Source organism: Ceratotherium simum, chromosome 11, assembly GCF_057802395.1.
Source record: "Ceratotherium simum simum isolate JZ-2026a chromosome 11, ASM5780239v1, whole genome shotgun sequence".
Classification (NCBI taxonomy): domain Eukaryota; kingdom Metazoa; phylum Chordata; class Mammalia; order Perissodactyla; family Rhinocerotidae; genus Ceratotherium; species Ceratotherium simum.
Genome location: NC_141910.1, coordinates 50,657,698 through 50,679,095, shown reverse-complemented (window position 1 = coordinate 50,679,095; position 21,398 = coordinate 50,657,698). Strand labels below are relative to the sequence as shown.

General features: G+C 38.5%; 1 protein-coding gene across 4 annotated transcripts in view; it reads left to right on the top strand.

Moving 5' to 3' along the window:
• Positions 1 to 21,398, top strand: part of LCLAT1 (lysocardiolipin acyltransferase 1) — a 188,114-nt gene that overhangs the window by 1,606 nt on the left and 165,110 nt on the right. The window lies entirely within an intron of this gene.

The window sequence follows — 21,398 nt, the reverse complement described above, 5'->3', positions numbered from 1 at the left end:
CAATCTCATTGTACTGTTGTGAGAAAAAAAAAAAAAACTATATATGTAAAAGGGCTTAAAAAAGTTAAAAACAGTGATAACAGTTGACATTTATTACTGTGCATTTACACTACCAGGCACTGTTGCAAGGGCCTTCCTTGTATGTGCTAATTCAGTCACGCAGCATCATTGTGAAGTGAGTACTTTATCATCTTTGCTTTACAGATGAGGAAACTGAGGCACATTGCAGTTTAAGTTATTTACCCCAAATCACACAACTAGCATTGTGATTCCAGCTACGTTCTTAACCACCGTGCATACCATCGTCCTGTATCATACTGATGTGTTATGTGTTAAGGGGATATATGTGAACAGGTTTTCCAACAAAGTAATTTTGTTTGTGGGTTTTAGTTGTATTGTATAAATAATAACCGTAATTCATTGTATTGGCATCCGATAGTGATTTATATGGTGATGACTATAGTTACTTTTGTTAGGTGGTATATTTATCCTACCTTTGCTGCCCATTATTTAAAAAAGTATTTTAAAACAGAGTTGTGATGAATTTCTAACAGGAAGCACAAATCAAGGATTAAGGAAGATTTTAGTTTTTATTAAAGTCTTTAAATTTGGGCCGACCCCGTGGCTTAGCGGTTAAGTTCCAGTGCTCCGCTACTGGCAACCCGGGTTCGGATCCCAGGCGCGCACTGACGCACCGCTTCTCCGGCCATGCTGAGGCCGCGTTCCACATACAGCAACTAGCAGGATGTGCAACTATGACATACAACTATCTACTGGGGCTTTGGGGAGACAAAGGAAAAAAAAAAAAGGAGGATTGGCAATAGATGTTAGCTCAGGGCCGGTCTTCCTCAGCAAAGAGGAAGATTGGCATGGATGTTAGCTCAGGGCTGATGTTCCTCACAAAAAAAAAAAAAATCTTTAAATTTGTTGGGTGACTTTTAAAAGAAAACTTGTGTGAGATTCATTGCTTTGACATATTTGTACTAATTTTTCTAGTCTCTATTTATAGAGAAAAATGATATGAATAAAAGTGGCTGAGACCCTCATTCTTTTCTTGAGCCTTTATGGAATTGCCATGCAAAGTCCTTGGGTTGTAAAGATTAATTCCTGAGCTTATTCTTGAGGGGTCCAGGGAGAAGCTCCAGGTCCAGAAGTTTGTAGACTAGTGAACGAGACAAACAAATAAATGGTTAATTAATGCAGTGTGATAAGGACTCAAATATAGTTGTGGTGGGTACAGATAGCTGTGGGAACACGTGCAAGGGAACAGTTACTCCTGCTGGGGTGGCCCTGGCCCAGATAGAAAGGGAGCTGACTGCAGGATTAGGGAGGAAAGGACCGCTAGCTGAAGGAGGAAGCAGTGCAAAGTCAGGACCAAGTGAGAGTGTGTGGGTGTCCAGGGGTCAGAGCAGAGGATTGCAGGAGTTGCTGAGAGAGAAGCCGGGAGAGCTTGGTGCCCGACTGTGAATTCTCAGCTAAGTGAGTGACTTTATCCTGTGGGACCTATGGAAGGATCTTAATCAGATGAGTAACATGATTAACTTTATGTTCTGGAGAGGTGACTTTGGTGACAAGGTGAAAGACAGAATGTAAGGAGGAGACGAGTTAAGGACGGTTGTTGTACTCGAGATGAGAGATGCTGAGGGAGTGAACCAGAGCATTGGCTGTGGCAGAGCAGAGTTCAGAGTTCACCACATACATTTTGAAGGCAGAATGGAGGGTAGACTGGGTGTGAAGAATAATGGGATGGAGGTGGGGAACACCTGCTGAACTAGTAGAGTAAGGTGTTTTTTTTGTTTTGTTTTGGTTTTTTGGTAACAATATGGTTGGAGATTGGAGATATTGTTAACTAATTTAGGAAAAAGAATAGAGCAGGGAATTCTTTGTTACTTGGTTTTGGGAGAATTGTAAACCCTCTGAGTTTGTTGGGTCAAATAAGATGTAACAAAACCAGGCTTATAACTTCCTCTAGGCCTCTGATTTCTGAGACTACAGAAAACTTAATTATGTCATCAAAAGTCTAGAGGGTCTAGTGTAAAGGGGGCTCCATTGGAGGAAAGCCACATGAAGGGAGTGGGAAGAATCATCTAAGGTATGTTTGGGGCAAAATGCTAGAATAATGGGTATTAGGGTTTTTTCTTTTCTTTTTTTTTGAGGCAGTTTAGCCCTGAGCTAACATCTGTTGCCAATCCTCCTCTTTTTGCTGAGGGAGATTCGCCCTGGGCTAACATCCGTGCTCCTTTTCCTCTATGTTATATGGGATGTTGCCACAGCATGGCTTGATAAGCAGTGTGTTGGTCCAAGCCTGGGCTCTGAACCCATGAACCCTGGGCCGCCAAAGCATAGTGTGCGAACTTACCCGCTACGCCACGGAATGGCTGGCCCTTTCTTTTTTTTTTAACATTAAGTTTTTAATATATTTGTACAGAAGTCATTATAATATGGAAGTAATCACAAATGAATTCTCTAGTTGTAAAACTGATCTCCCCTCAAACATTCTAGCACCCAGGAACATAACATGAATGTGTTCCAAATCGACTGTAAAAAATCTTTCAAAGATGCAGGATTTCATGAGTTCAGAGCCAAGTTGAGAACTGCTTAAACCATAAGCACAAATCAAAGAACTAGTGAGTAGAGTAGGCAGAGATTTCTTAAAAAGGACTCTGAAAGTAATGACTGTAAAAATGATTGATAAATTTCACTTCAGACTTCATTAATATTGAGAACTTCTCTCCGTCTAAAGATAACATTAAGAGAATGAAGGGCATGATACAGACTTGAAGAAGAAATTTGCAATTCATATATCTGGCCAAGGACTCATAACCAGAATATGTGTGTGTATAAAATTAATAAGGAAAAGACAGGTTAATTAAAAAAGGTACAGAAGTCTTGAACAGGTACTTTTTAGTAGAGGATCTCTGAATAGTCAGTATGCATATCAAAAGGTGCTCAATATTAGTAGTCAATGGGGAAATGCAAATTAAAACAATAATGAGATACTACACACTTTCCAGAATGGCTAAAATTAAAAAGATTGTCAGTGCCAGTATTGGCAAGGATGTAGAGCAACTGGGTCTCTTGTATGTTGTTGTTGGGAATATAAAATGGTACAGTCATTTTGGAAAGCTGTGGCATGGGTGGGTCTAATCCTACCCATGGTCCTACAATTCCATTCCTAGGTACATATCCAAGAGAAATGAATGTATACGTCTACCAAAAAAAAAATATATATATATATATATATGAAAGAATGTTCATAGCACCTTTATTCATAATAACCAAAAATTAAATAAAACCCAAATGTACATCAGCAGTAGAATGGATGAATAAATTGTGGTATATTTTAAAAATGAAACATTGCAAAATCAATAAAAGAGTGAACTATTGATATGCTCATCAACTTGGATGGATCTCATAATGAGCCAGACAAAAGGTTGCATACTATATGATTCCATTTAAATGAAGTTCAAAAATAGGTACAGTGATTTCCTGGTTATAGCAGTCAGAATGGCGGTTCCTGGGTGGTGGTAATGAGTGGAAGGGGCATGAGGGAACCTTCTGGGATGTTGGAAATGTTCTATATCTTGCGATGAGTGGTGGTTACATGGGTGTATGTATATGTAAGAATTCAAGTTGCACGTCTAAGATTTGTGCATTTTACTATTATACTTTAATTTAAAAAATTTGGCGATATTAGACCAGTTAACTTTTGATAAGGAAAACCAGCAGGGGTGATGATGAGAGAGGTGCTTTACAAGAATATAAAAGCAGTGTAAGAGGCTCCAGGGGGAAAAATGATGAAATCTAGAATTTTTATTGTTGTTGTTGCAAGAATGACTTTTATGTATAAAAAATTTGTCTTGATTTCACGTTTGTCTTGTAAAAGGCACACGTGAAATCAAGCCTGTCAAATGCTGTTTTATGGTTTGGTCACAAAATTATGTCCCAAACCATCTACCAATTGCTTAATTCCTTGTCCTAAGAATTAGTGCATAGTTGCAGTGTAACCTAAATTTTGGTAAATATAGGATACTTTATGAAAATAAATTGGTTTATATTTTGTTTCATTTTTTGGGAAAATTCTAATCAAATCTCTTTTTCACCATTTATGAAATATGGCCCCTGTTTAAAAGAAGTCAGTGTGCGGCCTTTTTTCCTACTATGCTGATTGCTCTTGGATAATGAGGATAGCTGTGATTTCTTTGGCTGCCAGGTTTTGAGTGTAGTACTGGAGCTAAGAGGCTTTGGTGAGTTCCCCGTAGCTGTGGGTAGAGCTGAAGAAAGGCCTCTGTGAGCTTCAGTTTGATTTGACAGAAAGTCTTCATCATACGTCTACCTGGTCCTCTCTGTCTGGCAGTAGGGCTGTGGGGATCCTTCTGTGATAACCTAGGAGGCAGGTGGAAGGGCCATCTGAGGGGCAGCCATCAGTGAAAGCTGACTGGAGGCGGTTAACCTCTTTATCAGCAGTCTTTCACAATTGAAGTTTCTGGAAACTTAAACTGTTCACTTCTTCACAGGAGGTAGATTACTGTTCTAGGGACGATAAAGGGAAGATTTATGCTACCCTTAGTTTTCCATCTCAAATAAGAAGAGATCACCTCCATTTTATGTTTGTAAGTGTATGCTTAATCCCCTTGGGAGAACTTGGGGAGCAGGGAGATAGCGTGTTGGTGAGCTGGTATCTAGTAGTGTCACAAAGCAAATGATGGATAAAAGATAGGAACAAGAGCATGATGAGGAAAGAGAAATGAGTCGCGGCAGCCATTCTTATGGCTCTGTGTGCCTGGGAGTGTGGAGTGGAAGGATTGTTTTTAAACCTGACAGCGATTCTTCCCCACAGGAATGTTTAGGTATCGTGGGGGAAGGCAGCTTTGTCTGTGGCTCTTATTATTTCTGCTCTCCTGTTGTTGTAATACAAGTACTTTCTTAGAATTATTGTTTCTTTATATTGTGTAGATTTAATAAAAATTTGCCTGTGTGGGGTTAGGGAGGAAACTTATGGTAACTAGGAGTGGCTTGAACACCAAAATGTTTGTTTACTTAACTTGAACATTTTGAGATCCTCATCATGAACTTGGTGATGGGAACAGAGTTGAGTAAGACATGGTTCCTGTCCTTGAGCTTCCTGTCTAAAGGGGGAGATAAACAAATCAATGCCCTGAGAGATCATTCAGATTTTGTCACTTCTTGTCACCTCCAGGTTTTCTGTGATGAAAGGTAAGCATGACAACTGTGAAAGTACTGTGAGGTCCATAGGTAGTAATGATGACCCTCTATTTAAATAGCTAATAATATGGGGCCGGCCCCGTGGCTTAGCGGTTAAGTGCACGCACTCCGCTGCTGGTGGCCCGGGTTCGGACCCCGGGCGCACACCAACGCACCGCTTCTCTGGCCATGCTGAGGCCGCGTCCCACACACAGCAACTAGAAGGATGTGCAACTATGACATACAACTATCTACTGGGGCTTTGGGGGAAAAATAAAAAAAATAAAAAATAAAAAAAAATAGCTAATAATAATAATAGCAGCTAACATTTATTGAGTGCTTACTACATACCGGGTTCAGTTCTGAGTGCTTCAAGTTTTTGAATCCTTTAATCCTCACAACTTCCCCTGTGAGGTAGATACTATTAATCTTCATTTTACCCATGAGGAAACTGAAACCGATAAGGATTAAGTAACATGGATTTGAATTTAGGCAATCTAGTTCCAGAGTCTGTGCTGTAATGCCTGTTTCAGTCCAGTTTAAAGTTAAGATATACTGTACTTATGTGGGTTTAAGTATAAGAGATTGATTATTTGAATAAGAGTATGCCTTGTATTACAAGTTATTTCCAAAGTTTCTGAATATCCATGCTCAACGTAATTTACTGTAGCTGCTCAGGGTGATTCTCTCTGTAAGGTAGGAGTTTTAAATGAGAGAGACTTTTTGCCCTTTTCCCCTTTCATGTGTTACCATGATTGTTTTGGCACTCGTTTAATACTCTTGCATGACCCATTATATCATTCTCAAATTCAGTAAAAATATATTGTGGGTTTTTGTTGTTTGTGTTATAAACATATACATAATGATATTTTATGATGTAGTATTCAAACTGGAGAGTGTGTGAATTACTGGAATAACATACTTGTTAATGTGAATAACTACAGTTTTAAATTTCAGTTGTATTTTTAGCACAGCTGTTCGTTAGGGCCAGTCGATTAAATTAAAGGAAGAATTTTGTTTGCTTTGTTCTCTGTAAGAATGGGAGAGAAGTGTAGAAGCAGGATTGAAATAGTCTAGAGTAGTCCAGGGAGTGCTAGAGTTACCTTATTTTGCTGAGTTTATTTATGATAGTAATGAAACCAGCACAATTTAGCTTTTCTTTCCTTCAGAGGAGAAATACACTAGAAGTTTGAGTTAATTAAGATTGAATCTTTGCTGGAGCTACTGTTATAAACAATTCTTGTCTACTGAGTGGGCTAATCTTCAGTGAACTGAGTCTGCATTGGACATAATTGTTCCCAAAGCTATATTTATTTCTCTTGTTATCTAGATTTCTTTAAAAATTTCTCAAAAATTAGGGATGTTATATTCTTATTTTGGATTAAGAATTTTAAAGTTATATTTGGTTTTCTCTTTTGCAATTGTACTTCAGACTTCTCAAGGACCTTTTCCATACATATTGGTTAGCTCTTTGCAACATTTCTAGGAGATGGGTATGCATTTGTATTAGTTTCTTGTGGCTGCTGTAACAAATCACCACCAACTTGGTGGCTTAATACAATAGAAATTTATTTTTTCACAGTTCTAGAGGCCAGGATTCTGAAATCAGAATCACTGGGCTGAGATCAAAGTGTCAGTGGGTCATGCCACCTCCAGAGGCTATAGGGGAGAATCTACTCCTTGGCTCTTCTAGCTCCTGGTAATTGCTTACATTCACTTGGTTTGTGGCCACAGCACTCCAGTCCCTGCCTCTGTGGTCACATTGCCTTCTCCTTTTCTTTCTGTCTGTGGTCATGTCTCCCTCTGTCTCCCTCTTAAAAGAATATATGTGATTAGGGACCGGCCCGTGGCTTAGTGTTTAAGTGCATGCGCTCCACTACTGGCGGCCCGGGTTTGTATCCCAGGCGCGCACTGACGCACCGCTTGTCCGGCCATGCTGAGGCTGTGTCCCACATACAGCAACTAGAAGGATGTGCAACTATGACATACAACTATCTACTGGGACTTTGGGGGAAAAAAAGGAGGAGGATTGGCAATAGATGTTAGCTCAGAGCCGGTCTTCCTCAGCAAAAAGATGAGGATTAGCACGGATGTTAGCTCAGGGCTGATCTTCCTCACACACACAGACACACACATAAAAAAGAATATAAGCGATTATATTTAGGGCCCACCCTGATACTCCAGGATAACCACCCTCATCTCAAAGTACTTAATTTGATCATATCTACAAAGTCCTTTTTTTTTTTTGCCATGTAAGGTAATACTTATAGGTTCCAGGAATTAGGACATGGGTATCTTTTGAGAGGGTCATTATTCAGCCATGGTATTTGTTAATCTATGTTTTGCAGGTAATTTAATTATTTAAAGTCGCAAAGTTAGAGTCAATCTCTTTCTCTTTCTTTCTTGCTTGATATGTGTTTCCCACCTACCTATCTACTTTTGGAAAAAAGTAATATTCTGTGTTTATGTGGATTTGTTATACAATAGTGTTTAGGGATTCCTTTTTTTTTTAAAGTTAGACTTTTTATTTTGAGATAGGTGTAGTCACATGCAGTTGTAAGAAATAATACAAAGAGATCCCATGTACCTCCAATGGTCACATCTTGCAAAACTATAGTATAATGTTACAACCAGAATATTGACATTGATACAGCCAAGACACAGAACAATTTCACCATAAGGATTCCTTATGTGGTCTATTGATAGCCACACCCCTCTTCCCTGACCTCTGACAACCACTAATATCTTCTCCATTTCTATAATTCTGTCACTGCGAGAATGTTACATAAATGGAATTATAGAGTATGTAACCTTTGGGGATTGTCTTTTTTTACTTAGCATAATTCCCTGGAGATTTATCCAAGTTGTTGCATATATCAATAGTTTGTTCTTTTTTCTTACTTAGTATTCCTTACTGTCCTTAGTATTCTTTGGTATGAATGTACCCATTGGAGGACATCTTGAGTTATTTCTAGTTTTTGGCTTTTATGAATAAAGCTGCTATGAACATTCATGTACAGGTTTTGGTGTGAACATAAGTTTTCATTTCCCACGAGTGCAATTGCTGGGTCATATGGTAGTTGTATAGACACATGGGTTTATTTCTAAACTCTCAATTCTGTTCCATTGAGCTATAGGTCTATTCTTGTGCTAGTTCCACACTGTCTTAATTACCGTTGCTTTGTGGTAAGTTTTGAAAACGGGAGTTATGAGTTCTCCTACTTTGTTCTTCTTTTTCAAGATTGTGTTGTCTGTTCTGGGTCCCTTCCAAGTCCATGTGAATTTTAGAATCAGCTTGTCAGTTTCTACAAAGAAGTAAGTTGTGCATCTGATAGTGATTTTTAATATATTCATTGAGTTGTCCAGTCATCACCCCAATTAATTTTAGAACATTTTCATCAGGTAAAAAGAAACCCTTTATTCCTTAGCAGTGACACTTCATTCTTTTCTCCCCCCACCTCCCTTCCTAGTAAGGCAACTAGTAATTCTACTTTATGTTTCTATAGATTTGCCTATTCTGGACATTTCATATAAATGGAATTATCCAATATGTGGTCTATTGTGACTGACTTCTTTCACTTGACATAATGTTTTCAAGGTTCATCTGTGTCATAGCATGTAATAGTAGTTAATTCCTTTTTATGGCTGAATAATATTTCATTGTATGGATAGGCCACATTTTATTTATCTGTTCATCAGCTGATGGGCATTTGGTTGTTTCCACTCCTTGGCTACTATGAATAGTGCTGCTATGAACAATGTACAAGTTCTTGTGTAGACATATGTTTTCTTTGGTATATACCTAGGAGTTGAATTTCTGGGTCACATGGTAACTATATGTTTAACCTTTTGAGGAACTACCAGACCTTTTTCCAGGTTGTACAATACCATTGGCAATGTATGAAGGTTCTCATTTCTCTACATCCTCATCAGCGCTTGTTAATATCTATCTTTTTGATTATGGCCACCCTAGAGAAGTTATAACATCCTTGTGGGTGTGAGGTGATATCGCATTGTGGTTTTGATTTGCATTTCCCTGATAGCAAATGATGTCAAGCATCTTTTCATGTGCTTATTGGGTATTTGTATATTTTCTTTGAAAAAATATCTATTCAGATCCCTTGTGCATTTTTTAATTGGGTTATTTGCCTTTTTATTATTGAGTTGTAGACGTTCTTATATATTCTAGATACAAGCTCCTTGTCATATATATGATTTGCAGAAATTTTCTCCTATTCTGTAGGTTGTCTTTTCACTTGAAACGCAATTGCTTTTTTTTTTTTTTTTTTTTTAATGTTTATCTTGTATCTGCAACCTTGCTGAACTCAGTTAGTTCTGGGAGGCTTTTTGGGTACATTTCTTGGGGTTTTCTATGTAAACCATCATGACATCTGCAAATAGGGACAGTTTTATTTCTTTTCTGTGGTTTTCATTTCATTTTCTTTCCTTCTTGCATCATGTAGACTTCTATTACTGTGTTGAGTAAGAGTAGTGAGAGTGGACATCCTTGCCTTCTTCCTGATAATAGGGGTAATACAATATGCATTCTGTCTTTTATTATTAAGTGTGATAGTATTTGCTATAGGTTTTTTGTAGATGCGCATTATCTAACTGAAGAAGTTTCCCTTTATTCCTACTTTTTTCTGAGAATTTTTCTCATGAACAGGTATTGAATTTTATTAGTTTTTTTTGTATAGATTGGTATGATCATGTCAATTTATGTGTATTTTTAGTTTGTTAATATTGTGGATTACATCGATTAATTCTTGAATATTGAACTAACCTTGTATCCCTGGATTAAATTCAACTTTTTGTATATTGCTGAATTCTCTCTGTGAACTCCTTAACTCTCTGTTAAGGAGTTTTGTGTCTATATTTATATATTGGTCTGTAGTTTTCCTTTTTTTTTTGTACTGTCTTTTACTGGGTAATACTAGCTTCATAAAGTGAATTGGGAAGTACTCCCTACTCTTCTGTTTTCTGGAAGAGACTGTGTTAATTCTTCTTAAAACATTTGGTACAATTCCCTAATGAAACAGTGTGGGCCAGGAGATTTCTTATTGGGAGGTTTTTAATTACGAGTTTAATTTCCTTAATAGTTACAGGGCTATTCAAATTATCTCATTTTGGGTGAGTTGTGTGCTTACGAGGAATTGGTCCATTGTCATAAAGTGGGATTCCTCATTGCTGCTGGGCAGAGGGGTTTCAAACAGCTCCTCTCAAGGCCTCCACTGATACAACCCTGCCTGCTCCTGTTTCCCACATGGCCTCTGCTGACACCACTGGGAGGGTGGTGGAAGTCCTGACTTTCTAGCAGGCTTTGTCTCATACCTGCCCTGTGGGGATGTGAAGGAGTGCCTCATTACTGTTGTGCCTCATTACGTTCTCCAGGTGGTCTCCATAGACAACGTGTGGCAGGGGAAGAGGCTCTTACGACCGCCTGGCAGGGAAGAAAGGCTGGCCTTAGATATCGCCCCTGCAGGGGGGATGGGGTAAGGGGGCGGTCATGTTGAGGCACAGCATCACATCCTGGAGAGAGTGAAAGTTTAGGCTCCCTGCCTTTGCTGTTGTGGGTGGGGAGGGGCCGTAGTTTTTTCCTATGATTTTTGGCTGGAGCACAGTGGTTATTGTGTAACAGTTTTCTGTTTTGCTATGCTGTTCTTTTCTTGGTCCTCTGATAGAGTGGGGACTTTTTTGTCTGCCTCCGTTGGCATTTCTGGATTACTGGCTTCTTCAGCTCATGTCTAGGTGGTGTATGAGGCAAAAGGAAAACTCAGGGAACTCACACTGTGTCTTTCCATGGGTTCCAAGGTCCCTAGCTGGTATGCCTTCTTCTCTCCACCTCCAGAGTCTTCTTTAGTTTGTTTTATATATAATGTCCAGGGTTATTAGTTGCACTTAGCTGGAGCAATGGGGAAAAGTACATCTACTTGATTTTACTGGAGGCGGAAATTGGACTGGGATTACTTTTTATGAAGTATGGAAGAAAACATAGGGTGGAAATTAAAATGCATAAATTGGCCAGTAAGACACTTATGAAGTTAATTCTGGGTCAGTTACTTGAAAGTGACAGTTTAACTATGTCTTTATTTCTCCAGAGAGTAGTTCTGTGGGTCATTGTTCAGTAAAACCAAACTCTCATTAGTTTTAGATCTGTTAAGAAGCTTGACAATCCAATGAATTAATTTTTTTCTGCATTTATATATAAATTCATAGTAAGTCTAAATTTCTGGCTTAGAATGTGATAGAGAAAAATTTATCTTAGTGAAAGATTAGTTTTATGGAAGGGACTAACTCAGTTTTTCTAGATGTTGTCACAGATCTTGAAGGTGTGGATTCTTTTCTAAAAGACGAAAAAGGCATTGTGCATGGTGGTTAAGAGCTATGTAAGGAAAATTTGTGAAAGACTTTGAAATCTACCAAAAGGATTACTGGGTGTCTTCAGTGGAAACTAGGTGATGTCTAGAGCACTTTTCCTGGAGGTCTTAAGGTATGGGGTCTGTAGCTTTTATTGTTTTTTGATCTATTTTACAACTTTGAAAGTTGTGAATAACAGACAGCAATGGAAATTATTCTTGTCCTTAGACGTGCAAATGAATTTTGTTGGTTGGTGGTACAATTGATTTCTTCTCTTTTGTGGAAGAAGCCAGTTTGGATTTATTAGGCAAATTCATTTCACCATTCCCTATTGCCTGGGTGTTTGTGTCTGGGGACTCGCTTTTCAACCAGAGGGAACATCTTATTTGTTCTGCAATAAATTAATGCGTTAAGTAAAATCATAGACAGGTGTTCATTTTATTTTGTGTGGGAGACACAGTATTATCTTTGTTTGTTTAAATTTTCCTTGAACAACTTGAACTCTGAATTTCGCCTGACTGGTCGTGAATCTCGCGGTAGCACTTCCTTGTGATTTGGAGCAGGGAATTTTTTTTTTTAACCTAAGTCTGTTTACCCACTGTAAAAAGGGGTCACAGTACAGTTTTTCTGCTATGATTGTTGTAAGAATTAAAACAGATTTTGCAAGTAATACACTAATTTCTCACAGTACCTCCTACATTGTAGAACTCAGTCTTTTATGATTAGAAGGCTGTGGGCAATTAATTTTACCTTCCTAAAACTTAATTTCTTAATCTATGAAAAAAAATGAGGGTGCTTTTTACTTGGTTGTTATGTTGTAAGTTTCACTAGACATTGGAAAGAATGGAAGAGGTAACTGATGATAGTTGCTTTTGGATGGGAGGACATTTTTAAGGTGCAAGTGACCTTCCTGCTCTGGGAAAGGGAAATGTAGAGTTTGATCTGGTGAGCAGTTAGTTAAAACAGCAGCTTAGTGATTCAATTCAGTAAACATTGATTGAGGAGACCCTGCTCTGCCCGCCTTTGTACTAGGAAGAAGCATTAGGGCTGGAAGCGTGGCTTACCAAGGTAACAGAATTATCAACTTTTTGCCTTAAAAAAAATTTGGAGGGTGGATCCTGATAGAAGGAAGGCTTTAGAGCTCAGCACTTTGATAGATGTGGGCATGCTCACCAGGGAGTAGGAACTGGAAAAGGCTGCATTTTGCTTGACCTGGGAATAACCGTTTGGAGTTTCAAGGCCAGTTTTTGGGTGAGTAGGGAGGTGGGGTGATTGAAGAAGAGGGAGGAGCTAGAAAGATGACTCAAGGATATCCGTTATTTAAATTGAGCATCCCCTCTCATGTATATACAGATGTTTTACTTAAGGGTTTTTTGGGAGGTTGGGGGTGAGAGTTGGGTGGAAGCAGGGTAGAATTGGTGAACTGGTTGAGTTAAAAGAGGGGATCCTCAGAGGCTGAGAGAATTTAAGCCCCTAGGAATTTAAGCTTCCTTATGTCTGGGGAAGACCTTGACCTTTTGTGGGTTATGTTATTAGAACAAGTTGGGGGATGGTTCAAGCCAAGGGCATGCTTAGCTACTGTTAGCTTAAGATAATGAAAATAAGCCTCGATGCAAAATGCCTACCGTGTGAACAACAAGGAGTTTATACATGGATAACTACAGTTACAACTGGTTTATACATTCCTTTTGATATAACAAAATTAAGTACCGCTATAAACAAAAGCAACAGTCTGCCTAATACAAACGTATTTTAAAGTTTTATGCAAAATAAAATGGTCCTTGTAATTTGGCTTTAGAATCAGGGTCCAGGAAGTGGGGAGAGTATGTCATCCCTGCTTCCTTTCTTTAGGAAGGTCTTTGGCTTGCTGTAGCCATCTTTGGAAGTTGACTACCCCAAGTGTTATGGAGTGTGGGAAGGGGAGCTACCCCTTACCCCATCCCTTCTGGAGGTTGGGATCTAGGCTCAGATTTTGCCTTTGCTATCCGTATTCTGGTTAGGGGTGTTGGTATCAGGGAAAAGCTGGAGCTCCAAGGACCCGGCCAGTTTTAACATTCCTGCCTCCCTCTCTTCCTGCTGGAGCGTGGGGGGCCCTGGGGTGGGCTGCAAGATGGTGGATGGTTGGATGGGACACGTACTGGGTTCTTACTGTGTTCTTCCAGCATATTCCCATTGTAAGCACTATGACCAGCACAGTCCTCCCTTCCTGAGTTAATAAGCCTGTTCATTAATCCAGTCAGTACTTGAATGTCTCAGTTCCATGGGCCCATTGTAGCCTTTTATACCATGAACCATCTGACTAGCCTCATTCGCTGTCCCTAAACTCTGCTTCCTCTTTTCTTCTCCCATTTGCCACTTTCACTGGCTGAAAGACAGAGTTGGGACTCTCTGTTGGGAAGCTATCAACAAAAGGATGAGATGATGTGTACATTGTGGGGAAAAATAAATTGTGATGCTTCTGAACCACGGGCAGTTAATAAGGCAGTTTCTAGTTATTGAATGTACATTCAATAGCTTTGAGTAAGTCTGTGTAATGGTTTCTGTGCTTGAAGTGTTTATCTTGCTTCATGTATCTGAACAAGAAGCTTTTCTGAATTGATCATAGTTGTTCTGTTTATGTTGTTGTGTTGTTGAAATGTTCTATGGTTGTTCCATAAACTTTTCTTTGAAAACTAAACATTTCTAGTAGATGTATTGTAAGTTTCCTGTTGATAGAAAATGGTACGTTTCTGTCAATAAAAGCTAGCATTTCTGTTTGGCATTTGGTCATGTGATTCTTTTTTGAATCTTTATGTTAAAAATGAGGTACTATTTTGTTGAGCATCCAAAATATTAGATGGCATATGTTCTAGAGTTCAGCCTTTACATTTTCTGCTATGTGCAGTAACTTGTTTTTATTTGACTCAGGTAGATGCTTATGTGACAGCATTAGCTGGTATCCTCTTTGAGTAGTCAGGGCTTTTTTGGGGGTGGGGCTGGAGAGTGGGGAAATATTATCTATGTGGATAACTCTGACAACTGATTCTGGCCAAGTCCTCTCCCATTTCTAGGCTCATGTTCTCCATATCTGTCCAGTGTCCATTTGAAATCCCTGGTCGTTGCCTTCAATCTCAACTTGGCTAACACTAAATTCATTCTCAACCCCATCTTTAGTTCCCTGCGTGGATATGTCTGTTTCTGTCTATTTAGTTGTCTGGGCTTGAACCTTTGTAGTCAATTTGCTACCTCCCCACCCCATTTTTTTCTATTGCTGCTTCTTTTGTAATGCTTTTGATGTTTGTTTTCCTCTTTATTTTTATGTTTGTATTATTTTAATAGCCTACTACTTAGTTTCTAAAATAATAGCTTTCATTTATTGTGTATATGATATAATAAAGAATATATCTGGGGCTGGCCCCATGGCGTAGCAGTTAAGTGCCCATGCTCTGCTGTTGGCGGCCCGGGTTCAGATCCTGGGCATGCACCAACGCACTGCTTGTCAGGCCATGCTGTGGTGGCGTCCCACATAAAGTGGAGGAAGATGGGCACGGATATTAGCTCAGGGCCAGTATTCCTCAGCAAAAAGAGGAGGATTGGCATGGATGTTAGCTCTGGGCTGATCTCCCTCACTCACACACACACACACAAATATATATATATATATATATATATATCTGGTCATTGTCCCTGGTTCTAGACACAGCGCTTCAAAAACCCTTGGAATTTCCTGAGTGGTAAGAGTATCTTTTTTTATTCATAACGAGCCCCTTTTAACCATATCTGAGTTTATGCTAATGAAGTGATTCAGGATGGGCCCTTAGATAGGTTTGAGAGAGGGGCTGGCTCCACTGGAAAGACTTAGCTCTTGATTAGAGAGTTGGAACTTGACCGTCCCCTGATCTCTGGGTTGGAAAGAGGGACTGGAGATTGAGTTCAGTCACTTGGCCGATGATTTAATCAATCATGCCTGTGTAACGAGACCCTGTATATAAACTGGGACACTGGAGTTTCTGGGTTGGTGAATGCGTCAATGTGCTGGGAGGGTGACACCTGAGTTTCTCGAAGAGAGGGCATGGAAGCTCTGAATCCCCGCATCCTCTCCCCCAGACCTTGCCCTACACATGTCTTCCACTTGGCTGTTTCTGAGTTGTATCCTTTATAATAAAACTGTAATTATTTAAGTATAGTGTTTTCAGTGAGTTCTGTGAGTCATTCTAGGAAATTATTGCACTTGAAGGAGGGTCGTGGGAACCCCTGAATTTGTAGCCAAGTTGGACAGAAGTTCTGCTAGCTTGGGGATATCTGAAGCAGGGGAAGTCTTGTTGGGCGTCTTTCCTGTTAACTTGTGGGATCTGATGCTAACTCCAGGTAGTGAGTGTCAGAATTGAATTGAATTGTAGGATACCTAGTTGGTATCAGAGAATTGGTGTCAGAATGCAGTGTCCTTATCCTTTGTCAGGCATTGTGGTATGTGTTATGTACTCACTACAGCTAGGTGGGTTCTGGTTTTATCAACCTTGTTTTATAGATAAAGAAAACAAAACTTTTAAGAAGTCATAAAACTTGCCTAGAGTCGCAGAGCTGGAAGCATTGGAGAACCCAGTGCTTTCTGACTTGAAAGCCTTTACGTAACACTTTATGCTGGGCTGACTGCCTTGCTCTAGATGTTACTCTACCCTTCCCTCCCCAATCTGGCAGCTGTGGACTTGTTACTGCACAAAACTGGGATTCTCTTGCCTGACACACATAAAGAGCCAATTTTTAAGGTATCAGCTTTTGAGAAAAGAAAAAAGCTTTATTGCGAGGTTGACCTGCAAGGAGACAGGAGGCAACACTCTCAAATCTGTCTCCCCAATCCAGGGCTTGGGACAAAGTTTATGAGATGAAGAGCAGGGTGGTCTGAAGTATGGAGACAGATAATTGGAGGTAAGGAGAAGTGAGGTAATTGATGATCTGTGCAAGCATAGTCAAGCTTCATGGCTGTTCATAGGACACATGTTCACAAAATGCTGGTGTTAGTATGATCTGGGGGTGGAGTTTTCATTCCCTTGACGTCAGAAGGGTCACTTATCAGGCATTTGCGCGGGCCCAGTTGATGGGTTGGTGGTCTCAACTGGCGTGAGCTGGACAGGGGATTGTTTCTCAGTTCCTGAAAAACCACTCTTAATTACTCTGTTGATAAGATGGGGTCAGTTGAACTGGTCCTAGAGGGTCATGGTTACAGACTAAGGACTGCTTTTTCTAAAATATACTTTTATCACATCATTTTTGAGTTTAAGAACTTTCAGTTCTCCATTACTGCAGGATAAAACCCACACTCTTTGGCAGCTATTCAACACTCACCACAGTCCATCAGGCCCAAACTAATAATACTGTCCCAATCTTTATATAGAAGAAAAGAAAACAAACACCTATTGTGTTTCTTGGATGGGCCACTCAATGTGTATCTCCAGTGAATTGCATTGGAGATGGAAGATATATCTTCCAGTTCCTTTTAAACTATAATTGGAAAGTCAGAATATATTAAAAGAATGTTGGTATAAAAATAGCACATGTTGGGGCCGCCTGTGGCACAAGCAGTTAAGTGCGCACGCTCCGCTTCGGCGGCCTGGTGTTCGCAGGTTCGGATCCCGGGCGCACACTGACGCACCGCTTGGTAAGCCATGCTGTGGCGGCGTCCCATGTAAAGTAGAGGAAGATGGACACGGATGTTAGCTCAGGACCACTCTTCCTCAAGAAAAAAGGGGAAGATTGGCACCAGATGTTAGCTCAGGGCTAGTCCTCCTCACCAAAAAAAAAAAAAAAAAGCACATGCTGACCAAGTGAGCAGTACGGATAGATATTGGAATGCTTCTGGGGTTCAAAAGAAGAACAACTTCATGGAACAGGTGTATTTTGAGCTAGGTCTTGAGGAGATGGTAGGATTTCGGTAGTTGTCATAGTTTCGGAGAGGATCCTTTTAGGCAAGAAGCCCATGAGTAAAAAGGAATAGAGGGGGTTGTTGGGCATGTATTCAAAGCTGGTGTTGATGGAAATGAATGCTTCAGTTTATCTGGAGGGAGTCTTTTCTGAAGCCATGGTCTGCTCCCTGTCTCAAAACGTGTCTTCAAAAGCTGTAGCATGTTGTTTTAACAAATGGAACTTGTGCTAAATCTTTGTTCTTTGAAGCTAGAGTTGTTTGAAATGAGCCAAAAGCTACTTGAGGGTCAACCTAGGTGATATGGTTGGGTGATCATGTTGGTTAATACCAATTTTACTTAAAAATAAACTATAAATACAATTGAGGATTATCTTTATGTGTCACCTGAGCTGACCGAAGGATATTTCAAACTATAAAAGTTCAAAAATATTTTTAGTAGTGTAAACATCAGAATAAACATATTCAAAGTAACTAGTCTGAAGGAGATAGCATTCTTTATATTGGGTAAGTTTTGGTAAATATATATTTTTAAGAGTTTTCTTTGTACGTGAACACACTACATTATTTACACTTGATCTCCTGTATTCTGTATAGTTTGAATCCTTCCTGAATCCCTAAAGCATAACAATTTATTATATGTGGTCATCTGGGCCCCCATTTAAAAAAAAACTTTAATTGATTTTTGTTTTGATTATATGAATAATTTTTATGCATTTTGGAAAATAAATGTATAAAGAACAGATCAAAATCACATTACTCAGAGATTTTAGTAAACTTTGTTTATTAATATGCACCACTTGTTTGTGTAGTTGCTTATACAATTTTGTGGTTTACTGTTCACTTAATGTTATGAAGATTTTCCCGGGTCATAAGAGTTTTTGGAAATATAGCTTCTATTAATAAGCAAACATTATAATACATATAAGTTTGCTGGTATTTTTGTTTTTTCTTTTAAGTAAAAGCAATAATTTACTTACTATTTTTGAAGTACTTTTTTCACTTACTGTATCATGGCTATGTTTCTAAATGACAGCTTATTATTGTGTACTCTTTTCTTTTTACTGGCTGCATAGTATTCCTTTATAGGCATATGTCATCATTTAACCATTTCTCTCTTGATGGACATTTATACTATTTCTAATTTTCACATACGAATAGTGCTTCAGTGAACATTTTTATACATGTATTTTTTTCTCACTTTTAGGTGTACTTTTGTAGGATAGAAGATTAGAAGTGGAATTATTGGGTAAAAATGTATTTGCCTTTTAAATCTTGCCAGCTATTCTGAATTGCCTTTTAAGAGGGCTCTGTCAGTTTATACTCTTGGTAATAATATGTTCAAGAGTCCCTGTTTCCCCATACCCTCACTTTTGCTATATGTTTATCATTGTCAAATATGAAAAGGTAGTAGTTGGAAACATGGCATTACATTGCTTTATTTTTGTTTTTTGTTTTTTTTTATATGTGACTGTTTAGACTCTATGCTTGTTTTTCCTATTGTTAAATTTTATTCTACTTCTTAATGCTTTCATATTTTACATATAAATCTTTAATTCATCTGGAATTTATTTTGATTTTATGGAATGAAAACTGCTTAATTCTGGAGAAGATTCAAGGTCTAGTGGGCCTTGAAATTGGGTGTCAGGAAAAATTTAGAAGATAAAAATAAATTTTGCTGCTTTTGGAAAGTAGTTCAAGTTCATTTAAAACTTAGTTTATTATTTCCCAACTCTGTAAAGTTTGTTGGGTAATAAGAAAATCCTTCCAACAAAAAGACCTGTCCTTACCAATGTAGAAGTGAGAGAAAACTCAGTTTATTATCGAGTATGCTTGTCAGATACATGCTTATAGATAGTTTAGGAGAGACTACAAAATTGGAGTACAATTTCATTCATTTTACAGCAAACAGACGTTTAACAGTTCTTTTATATTCTTGAGAGACAAATGGATGCCCCCTGTGATAGTCTCCTACACACCTGTGAGAGATTCCTGAGTTAATTTCAGAGGTATGTGTTTATAGTTTGGAAGGTCAGAGGCCTCTAATGTTGCATTGTAAAATCTGGAGACTAAGATTATCTAATTCCCAACCAAAAGGTTTGGCATATGTTTTTAAGGAGACTCACTGTGGTAGGCTAAAAATGGCTTTCCAAAAGAGATCCCAGGATCTTTTGGATCCCAGATCCAAAAGAGATCCTGATCCCTGGAACCTGTGAATGTTACCTTATGTGGCCAAAACCAGTCTTTGCAGATGTGATTAAGTTGAGGATCTTGTGGGGCAGTTATCCTGGATTATCTGGGTGGCTCCTAAATGCCATCACACATCTCCTTATAAGAAGGAGGTGCACGGAGATTATACACACACACACACATACACAAGGAAGAAGAGGAGGCAATGTGACCAGCCATGGAGGCAGAGATTGGAGTGATGTAGTCACAAGTCAGGAAATTCTGGCAGCCACCAGAAGCTGGTGGAGGCAAGGAGTGGATTCTACCCTAGAGCTTCTGGAGGTAGTGTGGCCTCATTGACACCTTTATTTCATCCTACTAATACTGATTTCAGACTTCTAGCCTCTAGAACCGTGAAAGAATACATTTCTGGTGTTTTAAGCCACCAAGTGATTTGTTACAGCGCACACACACACAGCCACACACACAGACAGCCACACACACCCACCCATCCTAAGGAGAGGAGAGGGTTAGCTCTCTGCCCTTTATTAAACTAAGAAAAGTTTATTTTATTTACCTTTTTAATAGCTATTGGTAATAACACTTGGTACTTGGCTTCTCTTTGCTAATAACTGTTATTGTTGAATAACACAGGTTCAAGTTAAATAGGCTCCCACAAGTGACTTTAAAATAAAAATGAAAAGTTAACCTCAATATTATTTGTAAAGTTGATGGTGACATATTTTGACTATTTTTTTGAAACCTGAAAGTGCATAATTTAGAATCATCTATATCATGAGGTTCTTTTGAGATTTGCTTTTGAATTGAGGAGAATGCAATCTCTTTCTCTTATTAATGAAGCTGTATGGTAGTCACTGTGTGCTTGTTAACCAGTTTGAATGTGGGATAAAAAAAAATCTTCTGCAACAGGAAGAGTTTCACGTTCATAGCATTTGGTCAAAACTTCCCCCTACCTTACAAGGTCTAATTTTTTTCAACGAAATAGTAGATTATAACTGATGCCATAATTGAACTTTTTCTGACTTTTTTCATTGACAAGTAATTTCTTATATTTTTGTTGATCTAACCATGCATAGAATTAGAGTTATTAGAAAAATTCTAGTTTTCCAGAGTTTGCCAAAAAATGAATTTTCCTTGCCTTATTCTTTTTTTTAATAATATGATTTCTTTTCCCAGTTGTGCTTTTATCTATTTGAGAATTTTTTATTTTGTTAAAATTTTCAGGACTCTAACCAAACTCATTCTAAAGTTCTGCTTTTTGTGTGTGTTTCCTAATCAGGTATTTTTACTTTCATTCATCTGTCTGTTTTCCTGTTTTCTTTAACAATACCTTTATTTTAAAATCTTAATTTGACTGCTTAGTTCATGTTCTCTTTATTTAAATATTATTATTTTAGGTAATGTACGTGAGTACAGCTTTTTATGAATCCCATTACTTTTGATAAGTGATGTCTTTAGATGTTTTTCTAAATATTCTGTTACCTTGTTTCTAAACTTTGATGGAGAGCTTATTAAAATTCAGTTGGAGGGCTTATTAAAAATATAGATGCTCTAACTCCACTCTAGACCTGTTAAATGAGATTCTCTGGGTATAGGGCCTAAGCTTTGGTGCTTTGAACAAGCTCCCCAGGTAATCTGGATGCACACCAAAGTTTGAGAACTACAAGTCTGGTTTATCCTGAATTTTTTTTTCATTAAATTCAGCAGTTATTTAGGAGAGTTTAAAAATTCCAAATCATTAGGGTTCTTT